Consider the following 18,745-nt stretch of genomic DNA (forward strand, 5'->3'; position numbering starts at 1 on the left):
AACAACAAAATCAGACTCCACACGTTGTATTTATATATTTGTACATACATACATGTGTGTGTGTGTGTGTGTGTGTGTGTGTGTGTGTGTGTGTGTAAATAATATCAAGGAAAAAGAAGTCATTCACTTCAAAGTTTGATGGGGACGCACAGGATGGGATTGAGGGAGTGTACCTGGTAGGAGCTAGAGGGAGGATAGGGAGAGAAAAATGATGTAATTCTATTTCAATTAAAAAGATTTTTTAATAAAAATGATAACAATGAAACGGGATTTAGGATAATGCTTTTGTGATACTTTGAATCCTTGCAGTTAGTAAGAAGAAAGTAGGATGTTTGAGTAAAGGTTTTTGAATTTTTGAACTATTACAGACTTCCCCTCTTTTCCCTTCCCTTTCTTTCTTGCTTTACTCCAATGTTCATACACACATTTTATTTTCCTTGCCTACTTTGACAAGTTTGAATATTTTCATCACAAGTGCAAAAGGACAAAGGTTGCAATTTCTAGTGAATTACAAATATTGACATTCCAAATGTAAACCAGTTAAAATTTTGTTTTTAAATGTAGCTCACAGAATCTAAACCACAGTGATTGGAAACCAAAAATCAATCATTTGTAAAAATGTATAAAAACATTTCTCTTTTGTAGTCACCAGTCTCCCACATTTCCTTATTCTCCTTGAACTAGCAATTGTACTCTGCCTCAGTAGAATTCTTTCCTAATATAACATCTTTGTGTTTGATTGATTTCTTTGATTATATTCCCATATTTCTATATTCAAAATGTATTATATTTTTTCAAAAAGTCTGTGGCTATAAAACCTTATTAATGTAGATTCTTTCGAGATTGAATTACTTTAACAATTACACTCAATGCATAATGCAATAAATCACACAATAATTTAAGAACTTTAGAGAACTATTAAACATTAGTTTATTTGAAATACATTTTAAGCAAAATAGACTCTTTTCTCCTCATTGACTTTAAGTATTTGTGAAAGAACAGCATTTAGTATGGGAGAGTTAGTATTCAATATTAATTTTTATCTTCTATATTTTTTAAATTTTGAAACAGAAACATATATATCCACATGTCTAAGAATTTACACTATGGAATACTACTCAGCTATTAAAAACAAGCAGTTCCCGAAATTTGTGGACAAATGGATTGAACTAGAAATGATCATAATGAGTAAGCTAACCCAGAAGCAGAAAGACTCAAATGGTATATACTCACTTATAACTAGACACTAGCCCAAGGGGCATGTCCCATGAATGTCTTCACTTACCAGGAAAGTGGGACAGAGTGGAGGACATTCTATTGGGACTCCAGGTGAGAGAAGCATGGGAGAATGGGGAAATAGAAGGATCCAGAGGGTCCTAGAAACCTACAAGTAGAACATTATGATGGGCAAATCTGGGCCCAGGGGTTCTGCACAAACTATGGCACCAGCCAAGGACAATACATGCAGTAAATTTCGAACCCCTACCCAGATCTAGCCAATGGACAGGACACTCTCCACAGTTGAGTGGAGAGTGGGGTCTGACTTTCACAGGAACTCTGGTGCCCCATATTTGACCACATCCCCTGGATGGGGAGACCTGGTGGCACTCAGAGGAAGGATAGCAGGCTACCAAGAAGAGACTTGATACCCTATGAGCATATACAGGGGAAGGAAGTCCCCCTCAGTCACAGTCATAGGGGAGGGGAGTAAGGGGAAAATGGGAGGGAGGGAGGAATGGGAGGATACAAGGGATGGGATAACCATTGAGATGTAATATGAATAAGTTAATAAAAACTAAAAAATAATTACTTTAAAAACATATGCAAAATATAATCCCCCCAGTTAAAGGACCAAGTAGTGGTAGGTTATTAAAGTTAATCTTAATTATCTGTCAGCAGGTGACTAAAAGAAGTTGTCTTCCAACTTTCATAGCAACAAAAAAAATTACAAATAATGTTTGCAACATTAGTTTTAAATCTTCAGCTACTGCAACAACTGATTTTCTGTATTGTCAGATAAATACAAAGAAGACTAAATAAAAATATTTAAGGTGACTATCAGTTGCCTCAGTTTCCCTGAACTGTGCTTTCAGGGCTTTTTTTTTTTTTTTTTTTTTTGGAGCTTTCAGAGAAAGAAATAAAACAATTGCTGGGTTATTCATTTCCAATTTTTCAATAAAATATTTTATTAAACTATGTTTATTACTAAAACCATTAACACGTTGGAGCTGTTTATATCATCTACGTTTATCAGAACAAACGTTATCACAGGCCCTGCCACAGGTTGCCCTTACACAGATGTACTTGGTGCCACACAACCTCCAGTCTTCAAAAGTAGTGCAGGCCTTGAGAGCTTCCCATGACAACCTGTTGTTAGATAATAACGTGCCATTGAAGAAGTCTGAACATGATAGAGGAAGAAGAGGGGAAGGAAAGGGAAAAAGAGGGAGGGAGGAAGGGATAGAGGGAGAGAGGAGGAGGGGAGAGGCAAACAGATACAGAAAGAGATAATCAAAGAGACAGAGAGAATCAGAAAGACTGGCAGATAGAGACAGAGCAGGAAAGATTGGGTGTATTAGAGAAGAGGTAGGGAGAGGAGGGGTGGAAGATGTAAAGAAGACAAAATGGAGGGAGGGGACAGCCGAAGGAAGAAGGAAAACAGGGTGGTTAGGTGGCATAGTGGATAGATAGTTTGCCTTCTTGAGAAGAATTCATATTTTGACCTTAACCTGATGAAAAGAGGCATGGAGTTGTGAAACAAAAAGTCACTGCTCTGTCACAAAGCATGGAAGAATATCCTTCTATGACTCTGCATTGAATTTCAGTAGAAGTCGTGTCCACGGTAAAATCCCACAGTCTTTGATAGCTTGATTAAAAATAGATTTTTTGGAATTTAATATTCAAAATTGTGTTTAGATGTACAGATGAATGAGGGCAATAGATTTTTTTTTTTAGCTATGGTGTGGGTGGGTGAAAGGCTGTGGTGAGTAGGAGAGCAGGAAAGGTGTATCTAAGAAGTTCACAATAGCTCCTGCCTTGCAAACATGTCTGTCAGATACATAGAGCTAGAAGGCTGGTGATGATGTTCCAACGTTGGAGAGTTTTAGGTGACTGTTCAGGCAGCAAACTGCCTCTGTCAATTTTTCATTTTGGAAGCTGCTAACCTGCACTTCCAGTTCACTAAGGTAATTGAATTTTATTCCTTCTCAAGTCTCTGATGGGGTTGAAGACCAGATAGTTTAGTCTCGCAATTAAGCTTAGTAGGTTAGAGGTAAGATTTTTTTTTTCATCTAGATAGATGTTTTAAGTTAATAGAGATGAGATATGATAGCTATTGATTTTTATTGAGAATTTTAGACTCGACAAGATAGGAAAGAAGTTTATTTCACGTTTGCCAAATACAAACAGCCAAATCACTATGAATGTTTCGTGGTTCCTGCTGTATGTAGTTTATTTTATTTATGTGTAATAATATAAATGTATATGTTAAAATAAGAAACATAATAAAAAATGGAAAAGAAAGAAAGAAAGAAGCTCCACTTGGAGTCTGGTGCAAGCCAGCAACCTAGCGGCTATTGGACAGTGGAGTGAAGCAATGCCTAAGTCAAAGGAACTTGCTTCCTCAAGCTCTTCAGGCAGGGATTCCAACAGCAAAGTTGAAAAAAAGTTAAAGAGGAGAAAGCAAGTTGTTCCAGAAAAAAACAACTCTGAAGAAGCCAAAGCCTGGTGAGACTTGGAGAGCTCTGGCATCTTCCAAGCAGAGCAGCAGCAGCAGAGACTGTGGGCATCCTGTTTCAGATTGGGGAGAGGAGACATGTCAGTGTTGGGGACTTTAAGGGACAAACTCGAACTGGTGTTAGGGAGGATTGGATGGACTCAGAAGGTGACACATGAGAGCAGGGGGAAAAGGGATTTCCTTAAACATGGAGCAGTGGAGCTAGCTGAAGAACAGATCTCTGATACAGGTGACACAGTAAGAAAGCTACAAAATCGGAGCCATATCAAACCTGTACTGTTGTAGTGGTTTTAATCTGTCTTTTTATGTTGGCTTTTGCTTTCCAAATGTTATTTTTCCAAGCTGTTGTATATTTGGGTTGCAGAACAATTTGGAAGATGAATACTTTTTTTAAAAATGAGTATTTCTAAAATGTTCTAAGTGAAGCTAACTGTCAACTTTATTAAAGAAGATTGTGTTGTGGCCCTTATCCAGTGTAAAATAAAGTCAGATCGTTGCAATCTTAAAAAAAAAAAAAAAAAAAAAGAACTAAGTAATACATCTTCTTTGTTTTGAAGGTGTAATCTACTTCAATTATTTAGACACAACTAAAGGGAAAATTGATGATCAAAATATTCATTGGTAAGGAATATGTAGAAACCATCTAAGAGTTTCTTTGGCACAAAAGGGTTTTACTTAGATGCATAAAGGCATAGGAATGGAAGACAGGAAAACAGTATGGCTACAAAAGATTTTTAAATAACTCACAATGGCTGGGTATGTTAGAGAGGGTATTACCCAGTGAAGTAGGTGAGTTGTCAAGGGCCGGGCTAATGAAAACATTTTACGCCATGGGAGTTTTATCCATCAGATGAATCAAAGTTCAAAAGTATTTTCAAGTATGGAAATAGCTTTTAAAAAACATGGCTTTTAGTAAAATTATATTGCTTAAACATAGAATGGGTTGAAAGGGTGGTCAGACTGGTACTCAGTATATGTGCTAGGGGGTTAGTCAGGTAACCCAGGCAGGGGTAATGAGGCCCTCAGATGAGACAGCATTCCCTAATGTAAATGCCCTTAGCTGATGCTATTCACCAAGACTGAAGAGTGTTGAATTTACGTTATCACTAGATCAGTCATTTGTCACTTCTGGAAAGAGTGCAGGCCACTATTCCTTCAAAATTATATTTGTCTATTAAGGAGACTTATATCCATCTCCGCAGCCTGAAACTTGACATCTCTATGGGCCGTGGCAAACACATTACCTCCAAGTTATCCTTCTTTGACTGCATCGTTTAAAGATTTATTCGGTCTTTGTGCTTGATTGCTTTTGCCCTCTCTCTCTCATAAAGATAAGGTACTGTTCTCTTGAAACTCTCAGTCCACGCCATCCAGTCTTGGTGTAACTTTCCTCACCATCAAGCATCAAAAGTAAACCTAAATTCCAAAACAAAAGAAAACAGATTTCCTTTAAAAAAAAAAAAAAAAAAAAAAAAAAAGACCAGATGTTAATGCCGGTAAAGCATTTTGAGATGCCTCGAACTAGTTTTGAGCTATTTGTGAAGAAAAGCATTCATTGTCCTTTAAGAGTGTTTTTAGATAGGAAAATAATGAATAGTACTTTCTAGACAATGCCGGGCTGTTTTCAAATCTCAGAGGATTGGGAGGCAGAATTTACTTGATCATCTTCAGCAAAGTGTTAGAATTCTTTTTTCTTTTTTTTTTAATCACGGCAAGAACTCAACACCTGGATTAAAACCCATATAACATTTATGACTTGGTCTCCATTAAAATACTTGACTTTTCATGGGTTGCAATAATCAATTGCATATAGCTCTTAGCCATTTTATCTTTGATGTCTACCACACAGGTCTTTAGATGGCTGCATCTTATGACTGCAGCTTTAATTACCACCCCTTGCAAACAAGAAATTCAATTTATTCATAATCAGATCACATGCTAATCTAATATTTCAGCATCCAAACTATGATCAGAATCTAAGCCCTATAATAGCCCAGCATAAAATGCTTTAATTGAATCACAAAAGGAGAGAGCGGTAGTCCTATAAATCAGCCTCAGGAACTTGACATGCTGAGAATGCTTTTCTGGAACTTTTTAATTGCATGACACAGCAGGCATCATAAGTCTATAAAAGGGCTGTGTTTCCTATAAGCAATCATGTTATATAATTTAAAATGCTGTGATAGCAGTGCCAGTTTTTGAGCCCAGTGTCTCCTCCTCATTAGTCAATACACATCCTTCAGGCTTATAAAAATGTCTGGCTGAACAAAATCATGAAGGATCACACTTTGGTAAAGTGTGTCTGTGAGAAAGTAGAGACACTGGATTTGACAGAAATTTAACAGGACAATGTTTGGAGGAAAACCTGAGCTTATATTTCAGCCCCACTACTTTCTGTCATCTACTGTAGTTGTCTCTCTTGTCTTGGCAGGACTAACTCCGGAATTCCTACATAAGCAGTACTTACAGGTGACAACTTGATAGAAGGCAGAAAGAAGGAGAATCGTCTTACAACTGTCTTTGCATGAAAATATTGACTGTTTTTATTTTGAATACAGGTTTATTCTAGATGCCTGTGTGGAAAATATGATGTGCTCCATAGTTAGGCCATTCAGCCATTCTGTGGGCTTAAGCCTTAGCTGTGAAATTTACCATTGAAAGGCGAGTGGTTGTCAGAGCTGTCAAATATGTTCTGTGCTTACCACAGACCCAAAAATGTTCAATCTCCTTCCAGTCTTCCCTTCCTTCTCTTCTGGTCCTCAATACTGATACCAATTGACTCAATCATAGTGGTCCTGTGTCCTGCTCAAAGACAAACTCCTGTGTTCACTAACCATGTTAAATATTATGGTAAGAGTTACAAAGACAATAGCACAATGGGTGGTTGGACTATTTATTTTTTAAGTTATTCAAGACAGCAAGTCCTAAGCCTTTGTTTTTTTTTTTTTTTTTTTTAAATCTTAATTATTTATTTATTTATATCTGCATCAGTATTCAGTATTCTAACTGTCTGGGTCTGTATGAGGGTGTCAGATCTTGGTGTTACAGATAGTTGTGAGCTGCCACCTGGGTGCTGGGAATTGAACCCAGGTCCTTTGGAAGAGAAGTCAAAGCTCCTAACCGCTGTGCCATCTCTCCAGCCCGGCATTTGTCTCTTAAATAAAGTACAGTACATTTGGATGACTGTATGAAGTTTGTTACTGCTTTATTAGTCTTATTTCCTTGGTGTCGGGTTGCTATAACAAAATATTGTAGGCAAGGTAAATTGCAAGCAACAGGAAGTTCCAGGCCATGGTTAAAAAAAAAAAAAAAAAGTAAGTACTGAAACCACATTCCTTGGAGCACAGATTACACATTCTCAATTCACTAGGTAGAAGGATCCAGGAAGTTAAATCTCATTTTTCTACTTTCTAAGAATATTAATCCCATTCATAAAGATTCATTCCTATTGTCTCACTCACAAAAAGCATCAAATGGGTGGTTAAAGTTTCAACATAGGAATTTTGATGAACACAGGACATTCTGCCAGGTAACTTAGAGAACTAATCAGGAAGGAAATCCAAAAGTGGTGCTCAACCTTATTTGTTTTATTTCATTTGTGCTAAACAAATTAACGGCATTATCCAATGGGTGACTTATACTAGAAATTATTAATTAAGCTAAGGACACATCATAGGCTGGTTCTCTGCTCTTTGAATGAGCAGAAGAAAGTCATCTGTAAATCTTCATTCATGCCATATGAAGAATGGCATCTAATAATAAATCACGGGGATTCCCAATAAGAAACACTGTGTCTACATAGACATCCCTATCTCAGCCAGTCTCAGAGCTATTCCCATGTAGTGGGATTAACAATGTAAGTTACCTGCTTGTTTTGCAGTTTGAATTCTTCACATCCCGATTATAGCCCCCCTCCCTCATCGCCTCTCTATTCCCCCTCCCTCCTCATCCCATCTCCCTACCTTCCCCAGCCTTCAGAAAGGGGAGCCCTCCTCCCCTAGCACCTGACATCAGCCTATCAAGTCTTATCTGTACTAACTGTATCCTCTTCCTCTGTGGCCTTGCAAGGCTGTCCTGTGAGTAGGAAGTGATCACCATTGTCAGATATACTGGGCCAGGGGGCTGAAGATGATGCTCCAACGTTATAGAGAATTTTGGGTGACTGTTCAGGTAGCAAACTGTCTCTGTCATTTTTCTCATTTTGGAAACTGCTAATTTGCACTTCCTGTCTACTCAAGATAACTAATTTTATTCCTTCTCAAGTCTCTAATGAGGATGAAGACCAGGTAGTTTAGTTTTACAATTAAGCTTAGTTGTTTTGGGGTTAAGATGTTTTTAACTCTAGATGGATGTTTTAACTTGATGAAGATGAGATGGTTCAAAGGTTAAGAACACTGCCTGTTCTTCCAAAGGTCCTGAGTTCAATTCCCAGCAACCACATACATGGTGGCTAACAACCGTAATGAGATCTGGTGCCCTCTTCTAGCATGCAAGTGTACATGTGGGCAAAACACTGTATACTTAATAAATAAATCATAAAAAAACAAAAACAAAAACTTTTAAAGCTGAGATATGATAGGTACTGATTTACGTTCAGAATTTCAGATGCTCTAAGATAGGAAAGATGTTTTCTTCAAGGATACCAAATACAAATAGCCAAAACACTATGCGTATAACATTTATATAATTCCTGATTGTTTTATGGTTCTTCTTGCTGTAGGTAGTTTAATATATATATTAAACTATATATATATATATAGTTTACATATATAGTGTGTATAATAATATGAATGTATTTGTAAAAAAGGAAAAACAATAAAAAAGAAAAAACACACCAAAAACTAATCATATATATTATTACAAGTTATATATGAGTAGATAATATAGTACATGATAATATAACAAATACAATACTAAGAAAATATGTTTCAATCCCATTTTCTCACTAGCTGTATAATACTGTCTTGTTCAAACTATAAACTCCTCGTGGTCAACTTACATTACAGGGTTTTCAATGACCTAAATAAGAAGATACATGTACAGCCATTATGAATGTATGGATTGTAGCCATCATCTGAAAAGTCATAGTTATTTTCAAAGTCGTTTTAACTTTATGATAAAAGATGCAGATTCTAGAAAAAAAAAAAAAAAAAGGACACGTCATAGGTGTGCTGGCTAGTTTTATGTTAACTTGATACAAACCATACCTATCTGAAAGGAGGGAACCTCAAATGAGAAAATAGCCTCCATGAGTCTGGGGTGTAATCAAGTTTGTAAGGCATTTTTTTAACTGGTGACTGATGGAGGAGGGACTAGCTCATTTTTGGCTGGCACCATCACTGGGCAGGGGGTCCTGGCTTACACAAGAAAGCCTGATGGACAAGCCATGGGAGCAAGCCAGCAAGCAGCAGCTTTCCATGGCCTCTGCATCATCAGCTCCTACCTCCAGATTCCTGTCCTATTTGAGTTCCTGCTCTGACTTCATTTGGTGACGATCTGTGATATGCGATTGCAAGTAATATAAACCTTTACCTACCCACCTTGCTTCTGATCATGGTATTTTATCACAGCAACATTAACAATAGATAAAATAGTAGGTAGTCTCTTTTTTTTTAATACAGCCTCATGATGAAATAGTAACTTTCATGAATGGCTCATTATGACCTTTCAATCAGAATATAACTTTTTTTTACTTAATAAAATTGGTTAACATTTATTGACAGTCGATAGCGCATATCATTTTAAAGAATGCTTATTGAAACTTTGATATCATTTAAAATATACAAATCTAGATTTATTTTACCCACACACCACATATATCATTCATAAATGTGGTTATAATTTATATATAAAATACACGATATGTTGAATGAAACTCCTTTGGTCATTCATAAAACAGAGTGCATACATTTCTGAATTTCTGCCACATATTTTTCGTCTCTTCCAAGAGATTTTTTTTTTTTTTGTAAATCATGCCCATTTCTAACATCACAATTACCCTCCTGCTCCATTACTCATTACCTTTGTTCTGTATTCTATAATTCATACTGACTGTACTTTGCTTATCACATTATTTTCCACTTTCTTATAAATCTCTCCCTTTCAGTGAATTTGATCCACTATCCAAGTGTTTCATAAATTTTATGAATAAAGTCCTCTGTGGGTAGGCAGTGGCTCTCATTTCAAGAACCTCAGATCCTCATGGAAGAGAGAAACAGTAATCAAATTATCACACAACTAATTTTAAAAATACAACTTGAATTAGCACCACCAGTTTAGAAAGACATTTTTTTTTTCTCTGAATGCAAAAACAAACAAAAGAGACACGTTAGTTTTGCTATGAGGATGAAGAAAGTTTCCTTTCAATATGGTATAATGAGCAGACCCATGACTAGTTAGTGGACAGTGAGTGTGCTACGAAGGCAGAGAAAGATATTTTGTAATTTGACTTTTTAATGATAAATATCTTGTCATATATTCACTTGTAACTGTGTGTGTACATGCTATCATAGGTTTGTCTGTGATCAGATTGCATTAGTTGTTTTTGCATAGAGTGAGCAGCAAATGCATTTGTTCTGGTCCCTCTCTGTGTTTGCATTTACGTAGTGAACATTCCCCACGCACTCTGCATGCCAGCTTTCCACCTCAAGGCACCTCTCTCTTTACTTCTAGTCCCATAGGTTTTTCCAATGCCCTAGACATTTGGTTTACCAAGTCAGAGCATCCTCAAAAATACTGACGGAATGCATGTCCCAGAGGCAATCAGCATCAAAAGGGCAGCAGAGGTCGTCAGATAAATGCCAATGCTCTGCTTCCTCGGTCCTTGGTGACACAATTTGGGAGATGGTTTCTACCCAGTCCTCATAGAATGTCCCATGGGATTCAGCCTATGAACTGTGGATCTGCTCTCTGCAGCTCTTCTCTCTCCTGCAGCCCTGCTGGCTTCATCTCCTCACTTGTACTTGTTGAGCCGTCTTCCAGATGGATGCCCTTTGCACATAACCTTGAAGAGTGTGACACTGGGTACAGAAAAGGGACTTCGACGAAGAACGTAAAATAACTGTCAATCAAACCACAAGGGTAAATACTAATGCCAATCGTTAGAATTGTGAAGTATTTATTTCTAACATGTTCATTTATTTCATAGGAAACACTTCTAAGCTGATTATTAATATCTTGTTCTTTGTCCCAGTTATATCCACAAATGGTATTAATTATTGACTCACTCTTGTTATATTAATCTGGAAGCAAGCTTGTTCCTTCATATTTTGGGAAGCCAGGGTGTGACTCATTGTTTAACACCAGGTTTTCTTGAGGTATCCTTAGCTTGGTCTAGAGAGGTCCTGAGAAGGGAGGGTTGGATTTGGTTAGATTGTACAACAGAAAAGTTTTGTGGGGATTAACTTTATTTTCTCTAAACTCATGGTACTTCAACAGTGGAAGGTCTATGCAAATGGCTCTGATCTCCCGGACTGTGAGCTCCAGGCTCTTATGGGGATTTTCTCTCCATTATGAAGCATGAAGGAGACACATATTCTGATGTAGCAGAACTTCTCCTTAGTACAATGAGGCATGCCCATTTTGCTTGAGTGATACTGACTCCCCTGGGTACCCCTCTATCTCTGGCTCACATGTTGCCCTTTGTGCCCTGTGAAGATATCTAGTGTACCAATGCTAATATATTTTGACTTTTCATGTAGTGAAATGTAGCATGTACTGAGTCTTTGCCCTGTGCTCATCACACTGGACAAGTTACTTCTGTGTAACTGTACAGCAGAGACATCAGTACTTGTGCTATAGGTGAAGATGTAATTCTAGAGAGGGTGAGATGCTATAATTGTCAATAGCAATATAGAGTGGCAAATGTAAGCCCAAGGCTTTTCCTGGTATATCCCTCTTCAATAGATTTGAATGCATGTGGATTGGTGAAAAGCCCACCGCTATCATGGTCATTATATTTCTACTGTTTTTGAACAACTGGAGAATGATTTCTCTTCATTTAGGGGCGAGGGATTCTATGAAAATTTATTTAATATTCTGATCCACAGATACAAAATAATAAAGAAAATGTGTATTTGATGATAAATATCATGTTTGAAGAACACAAAACATTTTCACACGGACATGTCTTAATTATACACAATTTTAATTTACTGAGGATAATTTAAAAGTTATGACTATGGTTAATAGCTGTTTGCACATATCTGTAGTACTTTTGTATTTATCTTAAAAGGCACATAATTGACATACTAACTTATTTATTGGATTGGCATAAAATACGAGGATTCAATCCACATACTCAATTAGGGATTATCAAATAAGGATATTTAGTATTTTTACTTCTAAGCCATGGACCATTTCTTTCTGTTTGGAGCCTTGAATGTCAGTTCTTTAAAAAAATGTGTAAGTTGTTTTTAACTATAATAACCTTAGTGTGCTATGTGGACAAAGCACTATTTTTCTTACCTGTATACATGATAGTGACCATTAACCAAACTATATCTATCACCTATGCCTTTCTACTTCCTATTCTGTAATATTTAATTTTAATTTCTTCTATAATATCAACTTTTCTCTGCTTCCATATAACTATGAAGATATGATATAATGTTCTATTCGAATCAATGCTGTCATTAAAATTTTCAATCACCCAATAGTAATTATAATTGTGGTTTACAGTTTTATGAAGCAACACAACAAAAACAAATTTTGGAGAGAGAGGAAAACAAAGATATGACTATTTTAAAAATCATTTGCATCTAAATTTCAACTTCTCTTGAGTTCCAGGGCAATAGAGGAATGACCCTGAAGTAAAGAGCCCTGGCTGCTCTCCCGGAGGACCAGAGTTCAACTCCTAGCACCAAAGTCAGGTGATTCAAAACCACTGGTAACCGAGCTCCAGAGAAGCTGATGTCCTCTTCTGGCTTCTATGGGCACCTACTCACATACACACAAATAATTTTGAAATCAAATCTTAAAAATAATAACAATTTTAGGTCTGAGGACATGGCTCTGTGAATGAAAGCATGAGATCCTGAGTTTAGCACCTAGGGCCAGAGTGTTTCTCTTATTACTGTTTTTGTCTTCAGCATGGGCTAACTCTTAAATGGCATCACCACATCAAATTTTTAGTAAAACCATCACATAATTTATTTTTCCATACCTTTATTTTAAAGATCTGGGCATTTTGTGTACCTACACGTGTTTGTGCCATGTGCCTATGTGCCTGAAGAGGAGAGAAGAAGGCATTGATATCACTAGAGTTAGCACGGCAGGTGACTGTGAATATGGGCTCTAAGAATAAAATTTGGATCCTCTGGAAGATCATCACACTCTCCTCAATGAGCCATCTCTCTGGTCCGATATTAATGCACAACATAAGAGCGCTTTGTTTACTAATGTGTAAGGAACTACAATCTTGGCTATTGTGGACATAATGAAGTATAGTAAAAGACACAGCTGACATTTAGCCGCAGGGAATGAGTGTCACTCACTTGTGGGTGGTAAAAGCAATCTCATGGCCACCATTCTTGCACATCTGACCTGAATAATTGCAAATTTGCTCTGAGCCCCTTCTTCTCCTTCCACAAGCAGACTCAGAGGATTGAGAAGAGACAATCAAGTCTAAATATTTTAGTGTACATAGGTTAACAATTATGTGCTAAATGATGATAGCCATATAAAAATAAATGTCATGTTTATGGAGATTGGTGGAACACACTCTATAGAACTTCATCACAATAAGACCCCTAAGACAATAATCTATTATCCATAATGGCATTATGTTAACATTTGCTAAGGTATGCAGGATGTTCCAGAACTCTGAATTATGTTTATTTTTCATATCTTCTCATTTGAAATATGCAAGATCTCTAAGCAGATAGTGCATGAAAGGCAATCTTAGAGGCACTTTTCCTTTATTTTTAATAATGCTGAAAAATGTAGAATGAAACTTCATCAAAATCCATTTTCAAAGCCCTCAATTCTTCCCTCATTTACATAAACAGCCAACATAATTGCCCCATAGAGGCCAAAAGGAAAGTAGTGTTGCTTCTCATGAGAAAGGCATTAGAAGCTGACTACTAACTTGGAACTCTTCCTCCATTAACAAGAAATTTACCTGAAAATAATTTAATGTATCAATATGAACTGTCCATACAGTGGGACCTTAAATCTGCAATTATCAGGCATAATTCTGTTTAGAACAGTCCCTTTCTTTGAGACTATAGTTTGGCAAGTGAAAGCGCAAATTCACACTCTGCATTTTGTGTGTGTGTGTGTGTGTGTGTGTGTGTGTGTGTGTGTGTGTGTGTGTGTACCAAAAAGAATCAGTTCTAGGTGGCTAGGCATCCTTGATATAGACCTTAATGACAGATGTTCATATTTTTAAAATCTTGCAAGTTATGAGTGTCTATATTCAAATGGTTGTCTACGATGGTTTTATCAGCGGAAAGAGCCTAAAATTAGAAACTTTGTTTTAAGTGATCAGAGAATATATGACATCAATGGATATTTAGTTAATTGAAAGTTTCCTGGGCAACTCTAAAGCATATCAATTCACAAAGTTAAATTTGATGTCAGAGTATCCAAGTTTCTCAGCTCAGTGAAAGTGTAGGACTCTTTTAAGATTTTTACTTTCAGTAATAGCATAGTGACATAGCACTGTAGGAAAGTCTTTCGCTTCTCAGTCATCAAGACGAGTTGTTCTTTCACTTCCTTCTGACCTATGCGTGTTGCTTGTGTGGTGTTTCAGTTTTTTTATCTTTGAAATAATGGTCATTACAGTGCCTACCTAGTGAGGTGTAATGAGCACACATGACGTCACACACACAAAGCCCCCTCCTACAATCATTTCTGTTCCTGAGCCTTGAGGAGAAGCATTTGATAAAGACTTCTCATTTTCGGCCGAGTTGACCGAGGTGTCCCACTCTCTGTACATTTTTCAGTTGTGGCTCTCTGCGATAGTTTCCATCTCTTGCAAGAAGCCTCTCTGATGAGGATTGGGTAAGGCACATTGTTATTTGAAATTATTTCATTACAATGTTCTTATAGCATAATAATAGTAGTAAGTGTCCCCCAGGCCCATGACGTATCTAGTCTGGGATTCTTGACCATTTTAGCAGTGTCAGGTATGGGCTTCGTCTCACGTTGATTTATTTCTTTAAGGTAACGTAATTTTATTTATTTATTGTTTTATAGTTTTATGTATTTCTATAATGCACTTTGGTAATTTGTAGCCAAAGATATGGCGGTATATGAGCTGAGATGATGGCTAAGATCCAAGCTAAAGGCCACTGATCTTTGGTAGCAAAGAATGGTAGGCAACAAGGAACCAATATACTAAATGGAAGGATCAAATCAAACCCTCACACCACAGACGAAACACGGATTTTAATAAAAGGAAATGACACCCAGTGGTCAATTGACTATAACAGATGAAGGGAGGCCATAGAGGTCAATCACATACTATTTGTGAAATGAATGAGGAAATGTAAGCTTATGATTTTAAGCCATAGGTAATACAATTAGCAAAAAGAGATTAGTAAATGCAATTGTTAACACTGAAGGAAAGTGTGGTTTCTTTGGGGCTATTGGAAGTGTGGTATTAGGGGACAGATTAGGTGAGGAGCTGTGGTGGGGTGCTATATACAGGATACATGCATATATGGACACAGGTGCGAAGTAGCATAGGTACTAGCCACGGTGATGAAAAGCTCACTGCATGCTCTATGGTTGGCCATGTTGCTTTATCTCTTTCTGTTTGTTCAGTTGAGTCACAACGAAAAGGTGATAGCACAACAGGAAAGGAAGGCACTGAACTTGGAGTTAAGAACTGAGTTTAGATCTTAAACTCAGTGAGTTAAATGATGGATGTTGACAGATCAGTCTCTCAATTAGTTTTTTTTTTTATTTAATTTTGAGATAGATTCTTATGCAGACCACCCAGGCTGCTTTGGAAGCCATTAGTGTAGCCCAGGCTGATTTTTAATCACTGGTCCCATTGCCTCAGCTTCTCATGGAACGTGATTAGGGGCATGTGTTTCCACACTTATCTCAGCCAGATGAATTTTTAAAATAAACTATGACAAGTATCCATCTGAAGGAGTGTTTCTGAGATGAGAGAAGCATATCCCGTATGCGTATGAAGGAATTTGTGAGACAAGAATGACATATTCATTCCGTATCAAGTTGCCTAGCGTACAATCGGCATTTTGACATTACTTCTTGAATCTTAATCTAGAAGAAGTAAAATGTTTAAGGAATACCTAACTTTCCCTTGGAAGTACCTGTTCATCCAGAGAGTCAACATAAATGACAGAATAGAAGATAAATGTTGGGGTTGAGGAGATGGCTCGGTGGGTGTGACTTGAGATTGAATTGCTACCACCTGCACAAAGACTTAGGTACTGATGCATGATCTTGCATTAGGACACATGCAAATAGGTAGATGCTAAGAGCTTAGGAAACCTGTCTGCCTATCAGAAACAGTCAGCTTGGGGCTCAGGAAGGGACAGTATCTCAACGAAATAAGACAGAGAACGTTGGATGGTGGCATTTGATGTCTAGTTCTGGTCTCTTCATGTGCTGCATAGAGGTGCACATACCTGTGCATTCATATATGCATACCCAACATCACCACACAGTGTTAAATTCAGGAAGGGCAAAGGGACTGGTTTAGAAAAGGGGAAATATTTGCCTAACATGATAAAAGAGAATTGTACCTTCTCGGTAATCTGCATTGCTCTTTGTGAATTCATAAAGATTTCACAGTTACCTCTCCACTGTTGTCCTTTGCCTGGTTAAAAATATTAATACGACCCTTGCCTGAGAGGTTGGCCCATGACCCACCTTCACTCGGTTGTAGAGGTTTCCTAATATTATGCAAATGAGGCTAAATGCAAAGGCTCATTTTTTTTTCCCCTTTTGCTGTGTCACACTAGAAAGCTGTGAGCCACTAGATAAATAAAATGCTTCCCTCTACCTGGAGATGCTTTATGTGGCCACATTTATGGTAGTTTAACAGTCATGGAGATTTATGGAAACGAATAGAGAAAGTTTAGCAATGTATGTGATAGAGCAGAAGATGTGGCAGAAGAGTTCATTACCAGAGGGAGCTAGAAAGTTCTCAGGGTCAGGGAGAAAGTGGAGAGATGACTTGGCGGGATCAGAAAGAAAAGCCCTGCCATGCAGAGTCTGGAATCAGATCCCCATTTTCAACAAGTTGCTGGGCAGACTCATTTGTTAAAACACTAGGTGATGCAGTACCCAGCCTTGAGCCCCAAGGCTCAGATGCTATTATTCTAAAAACAAACATATAAAAAAAAAAGGTGTACGGTGAAAGATTTGCAAGCGCTGATATTTAGTTGCTAATATTTAATTGCTAATATTTACTTCCATCTTAGGGGAGAAAGAAAAGGTAGGTCTTAGGCAGGAGCGTCCCTTGGGGCTCACTTTTAGCTGAAAAATACTGTTAGAAAAAGCTGGCACCTCAATCACCAACCTTTTATCTGTGGCAATGCTCTCTAACCAGAGTGAGAATTTCCTGTTACTTGCTAAAATAAAATCTTCAGGCCCTGTTCTTTCTTATAAAGTAAATCATCACTTTAATACATTCTAAAGTGAAAACTGGCTCCCCTTTAGGCGGCATTTGCTACTTTATGGGTTCCTTTCTCTCTCCCACCCTCCTCCACCCCTTTATTTCTTTCTGTCCAACCCCCTCACATTACATAGGAGAGGGGGAAAAAGATAGAGGGGAATATCAGTATCATTACATCACTTCCTCCTGATTAGGGGCATCGAATTCCTTGGAGGAAGTTTGATTTCAGTTGTCAGGATATCTAATTTCTTCACGCACATGACTACTTGACAAATTCCAGTCAACAGCAACCAGCCACCAACCAGCTATGCTTATCAAGGTTCTAGCACTTATATATTCTCTGAGAAGTAGTCCTGGAATTACAAACATCACACACTGGCAGAAAATATCTACAGCTAGCAAAGCCAGGACACCTTCCCCCGCCCCCTCCCGCCAGAGCACAAGGCAAATCATGGTCAGCTGCTGTGAAACAGCCCCATATCCTCACACCTGGGACCAAAAAGAAAACACATTCCCATAACATTTCTGGGTGGTGTCTTGTGGTGTGAGTGTGTGTGTTTAAGGAAATTACAAAATTGTACTTCATTGCCCTTCCCCGAAGAGGATTCCTCAAGTGCCAATACCACTCTGCCAGGGGAGGGAGAAGCAGTTTTCTGGAAGAACGTGGCTTCTTATTGGGTTGCCCTAGCTCTAGTGGATAGCTCTATATTGCTGTACATACTGGTGGCTCTAATAGGGCTCAATATATATTATGAAGAAAAAAAAATGATGATTTGAACATTGAGGGACATTGAAAGGTCTGGGGAAAATGGAAGAGATAGTTATAATCAAGATACATTTTATACATATATAAAATTAATAAAGAATAGATAAAAATGTAAAACAATTAGAGTTCTACGGCTGTAGGCAGACAAGATTGAGAGCTGCTGTTCCTTAGTTTCCAGGTTAAAAAAAAATGGCCTGAAAGAACTGGAAACATCTGTATGGAATCTTCTGGCTTCTTAGGGAAGGCTGAGGTTTGCAGCCTCACTAGGTCCAGCTCAGACTGTCCCTTTCAACACATTTTCCTAGCCACTGTGTTTTCTGAGGGAAAAAGGTCTGGTAATAAACAAACAAGCAAATAAAGTTTCTTTTTATTGCCCAACCCCCTCCTTGGGATGCAACATTGGCAGAAGTCTTACTTCCTTTTCCTACCATTTAGCTACATGTTTTCTTTGTGACACACCTTGCTTTGGGTTAGCCCCGCTCCTGTTCAGTTAAAACGACCCAGCTTTAGTGAGAAATCTAAGCGCTGTCTGTTAAGTGTCTTTAGAATCCCATTTCCAGGCAGACAGGCATAAGACTTCTCTGTACCTGCCACTTAGTAATAGTAGTCAGGCTGAGTGACAAGCCTCCAGTCCCTAGACCTTCCT

At 37.8% G+C, this 18,745-nt stretch overlaps 1 pseudogene; it reads left to right on the top strand.

Moving 5' to 3' along the window:
- The first annotated feature begins 3,595 nt into the window (after positions 1 to 3,595).
- On the top strand, positions 3,596 to 4,021 carry LOC127200586 (activated RNA polymerase II transcriptional coactivator p15-like; annotated as a pseudogene).
- Positions 4,022 to 18,745: the final 14,724 nt, after the last annotated feature.

Source organism: Acomys russatus, chromosome 16 (assembly GCF_903995435.1).
Source record: "Acomys russatus chromosome 16, mAcoRus1.1, whole genome shotgun sequence".
Classification (NCBI taxonomy): Eukaryota; Metazoa; Chordata; class Mammalia; order Rodentia; family Muridae; genus Acomys; species Acomys russatus.